Source organism: Rhinoderma darwinii, chromosome 11 (assembly GCF_050947455.1).
Source record: "Rhinoderma darwinii isolate aRhiDar2 chromosome 11, aRhiDar2.hap1, whole genome shotgun sequence".
NCBI classification, from domain to species: domain Eukaryota; kingdom Metazoa; phylum Chordata; class Amphibia; order Anura; family Rhinodermatidae; genus Rhinoderma; species Rhinoderma darwinii.
This window is the reverse complement of record NC_134697.1, coordinates 88,634,881-88,644,746: the sequence shown is the minus strand read 5'-3', so window position 1 is coordinate 88,644,746 and position 9,866 is coordinate 88,634,881.

Here is a 9,866-nt window from a genome sequence, read left to right as displayed (position 1 = left end):
ATTCCATAAATTCACCGTTCTTACTGTAAAGAAGCCTTGTCGCCTCTGCATCTTGAACCTTTTTTTCTCCAGACGGAGGGAGTGCCCCCTTATTTTTTGAGGGGGTTTTACAAGGAACAGGATATCACCATATTTTTTGTATGTGCCATTAATATATTTATATAAGTTAATCATGTCCCCCCTTAGTCGTCTTTTTTCAAGGCTAAATAGGTTTAATTCTTTCAATCTTTCCTCATAACTTAAATTCTCCATGCCCCTTATTAGCTTCGTTGCTCTTCTTTGTATTTTTTCCAACTCCAGGGCATCCTTTCTATGAACTGGAGCCCAGAACTGAACTGCATATTCTAGATGAGGCCTCACTAATGCTTTGTAAAGTGGCAATATTACATCTCTGTCCCGCGAGTCCATGCCTCTTTTAATACACGACAATATCTTGCTGGCCTTTGAAGCAGCTGATTGACACTGCATGCTGTTATTGAGTTTATGATTTACAAGAACACCCAGATCCTTCTCAACAAGTGAATCCGCCAGTGTAGCGCCCCCTAGGACATATGATGCATGCAGGTTGTTGGTACCCAGATGCATAACTTTACATTTATCTACATTAAACTTCATTTGCCAAGTGGACGCCCAAACACTTAGTTTGTTTAAATCTGCCTGCAATTCACAAACATCTTCCATAGTCTGAACTATATTACATAGCTTGGTGTCATCTGCAAAAATAGAAATAGTGCTATTAATCCCATCCTCTATATCATTAATAAATAAGTTGAATAATAGTGGTCCCAGCACTGAACCCTGGGGTACACCACTTATAACTGGGGACCATTCAGAGTAGGAATCATTGACCACAACTCTCTGGATACGGTCCTTGAGCCAATTCTCAATCCAATTACAAACTATGTTTTCTAAACCTATAGTCCTTAATTTACCCATTAGGCGTCTATGGGGGACAGTGTCAAATGCCTTTGCAAAGTCCAAAAACACTATATCCACAGCGGCCCCTCTGTCTAGACTTCTGCTCACCTCTTCATAAAAACAGATTAGGTTAGTTTGACAACTTCTGTCCTTTGTAAAACCGTGCTGGCTGTCACTTATAATGCTATTTATTGTCACATAATCCTGTATATAGTCCCTCAATAGCCCCTCAAACATTTTCCCCACGATGGATGTTAAGCTTACTGGTCTATAATTACCCGGGGAAGACCTAGAGCCCTTTTTGAAAATAGGCACCACATTTGCCCTGCGCCAGTCCCTTGGCACTATACCAGTCACTAGAGATTCTCTGAATATTATGAAAAGGGGGACAGAAATAACTGAACTAAGCTCTTTAAGAATTCTAGGGTGTAACCCATCTGGTCCCGGGGCCTTGTGCACATTTATTTTATTTAATTTAGCTTGGACCATCTCTACATTCATCCAATTCAGTATATCAACTGATATATTAACAGCACTGGCACCGGCTAAATCAGCTGCTCTTTCTTCAGTTGTATATACAGAGCTAAAGAACCCATTTAGTAACTCTGCCTTCTCTTGATCCCCTGTGATCAACTCCCCATTACCATTATCTAGGGGTCCTACATGTTCAGACCTTGGCTTTTTTGCATTTATATGCTTGAAGAATTTTTTAGGATTTGTTTTACTATCCTTGGCCACCTGCCTTTCATTTTGTATTTTTGCTAATTTTATTACATTTTTACAGATTTTATTAAGCTCTTTATATTTTACAAAGGCTACAGCTGTACCCTCAGATTTGTATTTTTTAAATGCCCTTTTTTTGTCATGTATTGCCCCTTTCACAGAAGGTGTAAGCCATGTGGGGTTTAATTTGAGTCGTTTATACTTATTACCTGTAGGAATAAATTTTGCACTATAATAACTCAAAGTAGATTTGAAAATCTCCCATTTATCATTTGTTCCATTATTTGACATTAGTTCTTCCCAGTCCATATCCTGAATTGCAGCCCTCATCCTGGGGAAATTGGCTTTCTTAAAATTAAATGTTTTTGCCCTCCCAGCCTGCGTTTGTTTTTTACAGTATAGGTAAAATGTAACTATATTGTGATCACTGTTACCGAGGTTTTCACGAACATTGACATTCCCAACAAGATCTGCATTATTAGAAATGACCAGATCCAACAGAGCTTCACCTCTAGTCGGGTCTTCCACAAACTGGCCCATAAAATTTTCCTGCAACAGGTTGAGGAAATGTCTCCCCTTTGCAGTTGAAGCCGAACCATGACACCAATTAATATCCCGGAAATTAAAATCTCCCATTATCACTACAGTACCCGCCTGTGCAGCCCGCTCCATCTGTTTATATAGCTGAACTTCCATCTCCTCAGTTATATTGGGGGGTCTATAGATTACACCAAAAGTAATTTTTTCAGTGTTTACCTCCCTTTCTAGTTCCACCCACAAGGTTTCAACCTCCTCACAGTCTTCACCCACTATTGTCTCTTTCACACTCGCCTTCATATCACTTCTCACATACAGACATACACCACCACCTTTCCTATTTGTCCTGTCTTTACGAAAAAGTGTAAAACCCTGTAGATTTACAGCCCAGTCATGTGAAGAGTCCAGCCATGTTTCAGCAACACCAACTATATCTATATTTTCTTCCAGTATCAAGGCCTCCAGCTCCCCCATTTTACTTGCTAGACTTCTGGCATTTGTGAACATACACTTTAACTTGCCTGTCAGTTTTTCACTTTTATTATCAGAAATGTGATTTGACATTAATCGGTCCTTTTTATTTACACTGATGTTTTGTAACGAAAGGATCTCCTTATCCTGTTGTCCAGTCCTCTCCCCACATTCTGTTTCTCCCCCCACCAATATAGTCTGACCCCTCTCTAACCTGGCTACCCCTTTTTTTTCTACATTGACCTCCCTCCTCAGCCCTAGTTTAAATACTCCGCCACCCCAGCTAGAATTCTCTCCCCCAGCACAGCGGACCCCCTTCCATTTAGGTGCAAATCATCTGCAGAATACAGTTTGTACCCCAATGAAAAGTCAGCCCAGTGCTCTAGGAACCCAAATCCTTCTCCTCTACACCAAGACTTCAGCCATGCATTTAACTCCCTAAGCTCCCGCTGTCTTTCCTGTGATGCGCATGGCACAGGCAGTATTCCTGAGAATACAACCTTGGAGGTCCTTCCCTTCAGCTTGTAGCCTAGTTCTTTAAAATTATTCTTAAGGCTCCTCCACCTACCATTTATTCTGTCGTTGGTACCGACATGGACCACGACAGCTGGATCATCACCAGCCCCTCCCAGCAATTTGTCCACCCGTTCCACCACATGCCGAACCCTGGCACCAGGGAGACAGCAAACCATTCGGTTGAGGTGGTCTTGGCGACAAATAATTCTATCCGTCTTCCTGATTATAGAATCCCCTACGACTATCAATTGTCTTGGCTTACCTGCATTACCATCCCGCCGACTACTAGCTGGGCTGTTCTCCCGGCTGTTAGGGAGATCAGTATCCACTAGGGCTGCCATTTCTGAGACTGACACCCTCGCATCATCACCCAACTTGACAATTTTGCCTGGAATGTCAGAAACCGGATCGGCCTTCCTTGTCTTTGACCCCTTTCTAGTGCCCCTAACTACATTAACCCAGCTACTTACCTGATCCTGCTCACCCATGTCTTCACCCTCCAGTTGTAACCCACTAACTGCATGCTCTGTGAGCAGCAAGCTCCGTTCAAAATTGTCTATCCTCCTCAGTGATTCAACAATGAAAAATTCTGCCATAAGAGGCTCGGTAATGAAAGAGAGTAAACCCTCCGGTAATGAAGTGGTTAAATATGTAAGCCAAAATAATAACAGAAGGAAGAAAATAAACATGGAAAACAGATCCAAAACAATAATTAAATACAGTGACTCACAGGTGATGTCTTCTCCGATTAGAGTCGTACACTTTCCTTTTCTAACTGGCCAAGACCACTATAACGACTTAAAGGGAATCCGGGAGCAGGGAGAGTTGGATTAACTTCTTAACGCTCCATGACGAATATATTTATCATGGCATCAAGCCGTCACCGTGTCTTAGTGCATGGTGACAAAGCTATGATGACAGCTGTCACAGACAGCTGACCATCACCGCTAGACGCCCCGGGACCAATGAGAGTAGTCCCGGGTCGGCAATCGCTCTGATTGGTCAGTAAATTTTCACGGACCAACCAGAGCAATGTCCTATTTAAATTACGCGGTGGGAGAACGGGGGCTATAATCCCCGCTGTCAGAGACAGTAGAGGAGCACAGCTAGCCGCTGCGGGACAAGTAAGAGCAGTCCTGGTTCGGCGATTGCTCTGATTGGTCCGTGAATTTTCAAGGACCAATTAGAGCAATGTTGCTCCAGGATGTACTATTAGGTCATGATGAGTATATAGATATAGGAGAAACAGAGTCTGTAGCCAATATATTATCAGAAAATATCAAAACAAAGCTTTATTTAAATATGCAAGATAACAAACATTTAAAAAGATACGTATAACAGGAGAAACTCAATAAAAAATGACATAGTGATACATCAGGAGAGCCTGAGTCATAAATATTTAGCCCTTGTTGTATAGGTTTGCAGTAGGAATATCACTGGTATGAAATATGGTAGTTTGAACTCAGTGCGTGTGTTGATGCTACTAAGGGACATAAATGGTCCAGAAAAAGAGCATCGTGTACTAAAAAAATGAATCTAAACCATACCCTGAAAATACAGGGATAGCCAGGATAATCTTACCCATAGAGTGTCCTTAGCTGTATCCCGATGGTCACTGTGTGTGCCCCGACGTGCGTTTCGCAGATGTCCTGTAATGATGGGGGTAGGGAAACAGACAAGTGAGCCCTAATCTACCCGCCACTCAGTCCCTGCCTACTTGCAACGACCCACCCTGGGCGACGGGGTACAACTGGGCGACCGTCCCTACGCTCAATAAGTGTACGACAGACAAGGGTACACAGAAGCTAAGGGAAATGTGGCCGTTGCCCACGGCAACACCGTAAGCAACAAGAGTGGTGAACGAGCCGAGTCAAGCCAGGAGTGTACGAGGTACCAAACGCAGAGCAGGAGAGTAGTGAACAAGCCGAGTCAAACCAGGAGTGTACGAGGTACCAAACGCAGAGCAGGAGAGTAGTCAGTAAGCCAGGGTCAATATGAAGCAGGGTCAAATAGTTCAGAAGCTGCAGCAGGGCCAGGAAACCAAACGAGAAGAATCACAAGCAAGGAGGAACAGGAAAGGCAGGTATAAATAGACAGAGGGCGGGAACTAGCTCCGTCTGGCCAGGCTGTGATAGGCTCTCCCACTCCTAAGCCTGCCATCCTGAGTGGTGGAAAATGGAGTCAGTCTCACAGACATAGAAGCAGGTGCAGACTGATTACCTATGGGCGTTGACACAGAAGCTGTGCCTGGCAGATCCTTTACAGTTCCCCCCCTTTTATGAGGGGCCACCGGACCCTTTCTAGGGGGACCTGGTTTATTGGGGAAACGAAGGTGGAACCTCCTGACCAATACCCCAGCGTGAACTTCCCGGGCGGGTACCCAAGTCCTCTCCTCAGGCCGTATCCTCTCCAATGGACCAGGTACTGGAGGGAGCCTTGGACCATCTTGCTGTCCACAATCTTGGCCACCTCGAATTCCACCCCCTCAGGGGTGAGAACGGGGACAGGAGGTTTCCTCGAGGGAGCCAAGGACGGGGAGCAGCGTTTAAGGAGGGAGGCATGAAACACGTCGGAAGGAGACAGTTCTTCGACGATAGCCACACCAGATCCCCGACCATAAACAAGGGGTTAGCAGAACGTCTTCTATCTGCCTGAGTTTTTTGTATGCTCTGGGACGCCTCTAGGTTCTTCTGAACCTGGGCCCAGACTGTGCACAGTTCCCGATGAACGACCTCTACCTCGGGATTGTTGGAACTACCAGGTGAAACGGAGGAGAACCATGGATTAAACCCAAAATTACAGAAAAAGGGGGAGACCCCTGACGAGTTACTGACCCGGTTATTAAGGGAAAATTCGGCGAGGGGAATGAATGAGACCCAATCATATTGACAGTCAGAGATAAAACACCTTAAATATTGTTCTAGAGACTGATTAGTCCTCTCAATTTGGCCATTAGTTTCAGGATGGAAGGCAGAGCAGAAGGAAAGATCAATCTCCAACTTTTTACAGAAGGCTCTCCAAAACAATGAAACAAATTGTACCCCTCTGTCAGAAACAATATTGACAGGGACCCCATGGAGACGCAGGATGTGTTTGACAAACAAGGTAGCTAACGTCTTAGCATTGGGTAGTTTCTTGAGGGGCACAAAGTGGCACATCTTACTGAAGCGGTCTACTACAACCCACTCCACCGACTTGCCTTGAGATGGAAGCAAATCGGTGATAAAATCCATGGCGATATGGGTCCAAGGTCTCTGGGGAATGGGCAAAGAATGTAGTAAGCCCGCTGGTCGGGACCTGGGAGTCTTGGACCTAGCACAAACCTCACAAGCGGCGACGTAGGCCTTAACGTCTTTAGGCAACCCAGGCCACCAATAGTTTCTGCCAATGAGGTGCTTGGTACCCAGGATGCCTGGATGACCAGATAGTGCGGAGTCATGATTTTCCCTAAGTACCCTTAGCCGGAATTGCAGGGGAACAAACAGCTTGTTCTCAGGAAGGTTCCCGGGAGCTGAACCTTGATCAGCCGCAATTTCAGAGACTAAATCAGAATCAATAGAGGAAATGATTATACCTGGAGGCAAAATACAAGCAGGATCTTCCTCCGAAGGAGGGCTGGCCATGAAGCTACGCGACAGTGCATCAGCCTTAATATTTTTAGACCCAGCCCTATAGGTAACCAAAAAGTTGTATCTGGTAAAAAATAACGCCCATCGAGCTTGTCTCGGGTTTAGCCTCCGGGCAGATTCTAGGAAAACCAGATTCTTGTGGTCGGTAAGGACCGTTACCTGGTGCCTAGCCCCCTCCAGGAAGTGGCGCCACTCTTCAAATGCCCATTTAATGGCTAAGAGTTCGCGGTTGCCAATATCATAGTTACTCTCAGTGGGCGAAAACGTCCTGGAGAAGTAGGCACAAGGACGGAGATGGGTGAGGGACCTGGAACCCTGGGACAAGACAGCCCCCACTCCCACCTCGGATGCGTCAACTTCCACGATAAATGGCTCCATTTGGTTGGGCTGAACTAGCACCGGGGCCGAGATAAAGCACTTCTTAAGGACCTCAAAAGCCTGGACAGCCTCAGGAATCCAGTGGAGGAGATCAGCACCTTTGCGAGTGAGGTCTGTAAGAGGCTTAGCGATGACCGGGAAGTTAGCAATAAATCTCCTGTAATAATTAGCGAACCCCAAGAAGCACTGTAACGCCTTCAGGGAGGCAGGTTGGACCCACTCCGCCACAGCCTGGACCTTGGCGGGGTCCATGCGGAATTCATGAGGAGTGAGGATTTGACCCAAAAATGGTATCTCCTGCACCCCAAACACACATTTTTAGGTCTTCGCAAACAGTTTGTTTTCCCGAAGGACCTGGAGCACCTTCCTGATATGCTCAATGTGGGAGGACCAGTCCTTGGAAAACACAAGTATGTCATCAAGGTACACTACAAGAAATACCCCCAGGTAATCTCTTAAAATCTCATTTATGAAACTCTGGAAGACTGCGGGAGCATTACACAACCCAAAGGGCATGACGAGTTATTCGAAATGACCTTCGGGCGTGTTAAACGCAGTCTTCCACTGATCCCCCTCTTTGATGCGGATAAGGTTATACGCCCCTCGTAGATCAAACTTAGAGAACCATTGGGTCCCCTGAACCTGATTAAAGAGATCAGTAATCAAAGGAAGGGGTAACTTATTCAAGTTACGGTAGTCAATGCATGGCCTAAGACTACCATCCTTCTTCCCTACGAAGAAGAAGCCAGCACCTACCGGAGAAGTAGAGGGGCGAATGTAACCCTTGGCCAGGCATTCCTGGATATACTCTCGCATGGCTTCACGTTCGGGACAATAGAGATTAAATATCCTACCCTTAGGGAGCTTAGCTCCTGGTACCAAATCGATAGCGCAATCGTATTCTCTATGAGGAGGTAACACTTCGGAGGCCTCCTTAGAGAAAACATCAGCGAAGTCCTGAACAAACTCAGGTAGCGTGTTCACCTCCTCAGGGGGAGAAATAGAATTAACAGAAAAACATGACGTCAAGCATTCATTACCCCATTTGGTAAGATCCCCAGTATTCCAGTCAAACGTGGGATTATGCAACTGCAACCAGGGAAGGCCTAAAACCAAATCGGACGATAATCCCTGCATCAACAGTACAGAGTACTGCTCCAAATGCATGGAGCCAACAAGGAGTTCAAAAACAGGGGTATGCTGTGTAAAATAACCATTAGCAAGAGGAGTGGAGTCGATACCCACTACCGGGACAGGTTTAGGCAAATCAATCAAAGGCATAGCTAAAGACATAGCAAATTCCACAGACATGATATTAGCAGAAGACCCTGAATCCACGAAGGCACTGCCGGTAGCAGACCTACCACCAAAAGAGACCTGAAAGGGAAGCAAGATTTTATTACGCTTCATATTTACGGGAAATACCTGTGCGCCCAAGTGACCTCCCCGATGATCACTTAGGCGCGGAAGTTTTCCGGCTGCTTATTCTTACGCCTAGGACAGGTGTTCACTTGATGCTTGTCATCCCCACAATAGAAGCAGAGACCATTCTTCCTGCGGAACTCTCTACGTTGTCGTGGGGACACGGAGGCCCCGAGTTGCATAGGTATCTCCGAGTATTCCGTGGAAGAGCGAAGCAACGGAACCTCGGGAGGCATCATGGGGGAGTCAGAGGGGAAAACACAAAAACTTTCAAGTTGTCGTTCCCTGAGACGTCGGTCAAGTCGTACCGCTAAAGACATAACCTGGTCTAGGGAGTCAGAAGAGGGATAGCTAACTAGCAGATCTTTCAGGGCGTTCGACAGACCCAACCTAAACTGGCACCTTAAGGCAGGGTCATTCCACCGAGAAGCTACGCACCACTTCCTAAAGTCAGAACAATACTCCTCAACCAGGTCTCTTACCCTGACGTAAGGTCACCAGCTGACTCTCGGCAAAGGCAGTCCTGTCAGTCTCGTCATAGATGAGTCCGAGAGCAGAAAAGAAAAGATCAACGGAGGAAAGTTCAGGGGCGTCAGGAGCCAAGGAGAACGCCCATTCTTGGGGCCCTTCCTGGAGCTGGGACATAATTATACCCACCCGCTGGCTCTCAGAACCTGAGGAGTGGGGCTTTAAGCGAAAATAGAGGCTACAACTCTCCTGAAAGGAGAGAAAAGTCTTCCGGTCCCCTGAGAACCGGTCAGGCAACTTGAGGTGGGGTTCAAGAGGTGAGGTGAGGGGCACTACCATGGTAGCATCAGGCTGGTTGACCCTCTGAGCCAGGGCCTGGACCTGTAGGGAGAGACCCTGCATTTGCTGAGCCAGGGTCTCAAGGGGGTCCATAGTAGTGTGAGGGACCAGGGTAGACTAGGTATAAGGGCTTGTGATTATGTAATGATGGGGGTAGGGAAACAGACAAGTGAGCCCTAATCTACCCGCCACTCAGTCCCTGCCTACTTGCAACGACCCACCCTAGGCGACGGGGTACAACTGGGCGACGGTCCCTACGCTCAATAAGTGTACGACAGACAAACAGACAAGGGTACACAGAAGCTAAGGGAAATGGGGCCGTTGCCCACGGCAACACCGTGAGCAACTAGAGTGGTGAACGAGCCGAGTCAAGCCAGGAGTGTACGAGGTACCAAACGCAGAGCAGGAGAGTAGTCAGTAAGCCAGGGTCAATATGAAGCAGGATCAAATAGTTCAGAAGCTGCA